The sequence below is a fragment of the Syzygium oleosum genome, unplaced genomic scaffold (genome assembly GCF_021117445.2).
Source record: "Syzygium oleosum isolate NSW1041296 unplaced genomic scaffold, Sole_v2.1 Sole_v2.41, whole genome shotgun sequence".
In the NCBI taxonomy this organism is placed as follows: domain Eukaryota; kingdom Viridiplantae; phylum Streptophyta; class Magnoliopsida; order Myrtales; family Myrtaceae; genus Syzygium; species Syzygium oleosum.
Window position 1 is genome coordinate 1,172,879 of NW_026607525.1, and position 3,764 is coordinate 1,176,642.

Genomic DNA, 3,764 nt, shown 5'->3' on the forward strand with positions numbered 1-3,764 from the left:
CTCCGGGTGCCTTGAACTCTTAGGGGACTTGAACCTTGACAATGTGAGCAAGACCTCGTGAGAATTGATCATCAAAGCCTTGCATTTGACGGAATTTTTCTTCAAGCTTATCAATACGCTCAGCCTCATCACTCTTTGGTGGCTTAGAAGATGCATCGCCCCATCCGTAATGATCGGACGAGCTTTGTCGAGTTAAAGTTGCACCATTCTCGGTCGAGGAAGTACCAATGGCAACCGTTTTCCCCTTATCTTTTGACTCAACGGAGAGGAGAGTCATCGGAGCAGTACAATCTCTACACTTGGTTGAGCGGGTGCGCAGACGAGGTGGAAATGCTTGTACGTCAGAAGAAGCAACTTGTTTGGTGATATTCTCGAGCACATTCGGGACTTGCTTCATCTCGGTTTCAAGGAGCGGCCACACGAGTCTGTTCATTTTGGTCGGTCATTTTGCTCTTGAGCGAGTACGGATTGGGGAACGTTGACGGTCCGTAATAACCTAATTAAAAAAATAGAGCATGGTAAGTATACGTCCTCAAACGATCGATCCATGACTGAGTCTAATTGTCCCTTTTTATTCCCATTTTTCGTGACATTTTTCATTACTCCATGTACTTGTGAAAATGATGGCAAATTTCTCAGGAAATAATGACCTATGACACATCCAAGAAAATAAAGACATAGATTGAAAATAATTCTCCAAAAGAGCTTTCTTTTTCTTCTTTTTTTTGTTTTAAAAAAAGGACTCAATGATTATTACTTTCAAATTAAAAACTGACCTATACCTATCATGGACCGACTCCGAAAGATGCAATAACTAAATAAATTGCAAAAAGGAGAGTTGAGGAAGACTTACTTTACCCGGTAGGACCATGGCAATCACATAGACACGCGCATGAAATGTGAGGTTCGATTTCTATCTAGACTCGGCTTACAAAATGGAGACGCGAGGATTACCGGGCTAAACCAGTCATGGTTGTGGTTAGCCGAGGTTCCACGACTACGGCTTAGTCAAGGAGCCGACCCGGGTTGCAAAGGGTGCAACCGTGGTGGGAACTCAATGACACCGTGAAAAATTTTCGGGACCAAGGAGGGCGACCCATACCACGCGGGTGTGGTCGGGGTGTCCATTTGTCTCGGTACCATCCTAAACTGTGCTGCCCGAGTCCGCGGCGGGTAGTGTGTGCGGTGTAGTGTAAATGCGAGGCATGCGCAGTGAGTTATATCATACAGCGCTTCGTACATAAATTAAACCATACATCCAAACACCTCTCAAAACAAGGGTTAACAATCACGCCTCCCCTTATACCACCCATTACCGCAAAAACATTTAACACCTAAAATATTAGGGACGTACACTGGGATCCTCATTTGCCAAACAAAAATATTTTTTAAAAAGGAAAATTGGCCTAAGTCCACTAAGAGTTTTAACTCAAGTCCCCCAAGTCGCCCAGCTGTCGCGACCTAAAATTTCTCTCAAGCTAATGGATTGTTAAGACTAAGCCTAACTCGGGCCCTCCCAAGCCCTACCAATTCGCAACTTAGGGTTTAAGTTTTTAACATGCAAATGCTTTCATGCTTGGAGTCGCCACTAATCTATTTGCGGTAGGTCGATTAGAAACCTAAATAAAACATAGGGAGATATGTTTTATTCCTACGAACCAGAGACTCTAAGCTCGGGGACTTGGTTACGCTAGATCTAGTCTAACGCCCTTTCGGTACCTTTTCTTTTCAAAAATATTTATGCGAACGATCTGGATCCATTTTAACTTAGTCACTAGCATGTGAGGTGATCATGCGGGTGCGCAAACCACCAAAGTAACACCCAATAATCAAAACATTAAATAAATTGCAAGATTGGGAGAATTACTTACCTCGAAGCAACGTAAGCATCTGCATTGTTAGCTAGAAAATCACATCAATGAGTCCTAATATGATTTCTAATTAACAAGCGAGTTCACTCAATATTTTTAGGATTTTCACTTATTTAAATGAAAACTAGCCTATATGTAATGACGTGCAAAAATTAACATGCGATTAATACAGCCTAACATGCAAACTATATGTCATGCGACGACGTGACCTAATTCTAATGACGGACAAATAATTTATTTTTGAATGAATTTCGGAATTAAAAAAATGCCTAAATTAACATGCAATCTATTCTAAAAAAGATAATTTAATCTATCCTAAAGTGATTTTTTTTGGGATTTTTATTAAAATTCGAAATTATTAAATATCCTAAATAATCCACAAAGATTAAAACAATTTCTAATTTAAACTAGGAAATATGCTACCCTAAATCCCAATTTAAATCAAATCTTATTCTTTGGATATATTTAAGATTCCCTAAGCATGCAAAATTTCTAATTTAGATCCTAACTAACATATTTTTTGATTTTCTTTATTTAAAAGGAAAATAATTAAACAAAGATAACAACCAAGTTCAAACAATCCACGCAATCCGCAAGATTCTTCTTATCGATTCAAATTAGGCAAAGAAATCAAACTAACGGTCATATCTATAGGGTTATAGATATCGACGAGAAAGTTGATTGTTCAAATTTGGAAAGCAAATAAAATCTATTATCATATCCAAGTGATTATGGATAAGATAACGATTTTCCGTATCGCCGTGTATCGTACCTTAGGGATAAGGTCGGATAGTCGTCCGGATACGTTGCCAAATTAGGAATGATTCCTAATTTTGGGTGTTTTCGAATATTGCGAGATATAACACACATTATCCTAAGATATCTAGCAATCCACGCAATATTCACGGAATATTCAAAATATCGAACTAGGAATCTAAATATTTTGAAAATATACCGGATATTGTCTTACCTAATTTCGGGATATTCCCAAATTTGAACTCGCGGACCGGGATTGCGGATCGGGATGATGGCGAGTGGACCGGCGGCGGCGCGGCCACGAGGATGCTTGGCTCAACGATTGTCGCGGCGGTGAATCGAGAGACTTGCGGCTTGGGACGCTCGCGGTGATACTCGGTCGGTGGTCATCTCGGTTCACAAACTCATGAAGAAATTGTATGTGAATGGGTGTTGTGCTTTCCAGCTTCTCCCTTGCAAATTTTCTTCACGGTTAGTGGATGATCAAGAGAAAAACAAAAACTCAAAGTGGGGTCATGATGGTGCAAGTCGAAGGCGTGGATCTCTTTCAACGTGGGTTGTGAAGATCGTGATTTGGGAGAGCGGTCTTCCTCTTGTGCCTCCAACGTGTCACTCGGGATAATCGTCGATGCTTGGCGAGACAAGGAAAGTTGTGACTGGTACAGGGACTTCTCGGTTAGGTACGGCGTCGCAGAAAGCGGGGAAGCAGCAGATCGGTGGTGCAGCTTTGTCACGTCGGGCAAGCGGCGGCGGCGGAAGCGCGGACACAGCGGAGAGGCGACGCCGACGTGGCTGTTGTGCACGTGCGCAACCGACTATCTCTCTCGACCTCAAGTGTGTCTCTCGTGCTCTCTCTGAAAATTCTGATCTCCGAAAATTATGAGAGCCCATTGATTATGACACATAACGACATATTTATATCGCAACCCTAGGTTAATTAACCGAGCTTACTCGTCCTAATGGGCTTAGACTTAGGCTTTATCGTTTAATTTTATTTTAATTCCAAATGGGCTGAATTAATTCGGGCTGATTTAAGCTCAAATTAAAACAACCAAAGCCTTTTAAACTTGTGAATTTTGGCCCCCAATCCCTTGAGTGAGCCGAGTTTCACTCGGCGCTCGAGCTCGGTTTATGCAA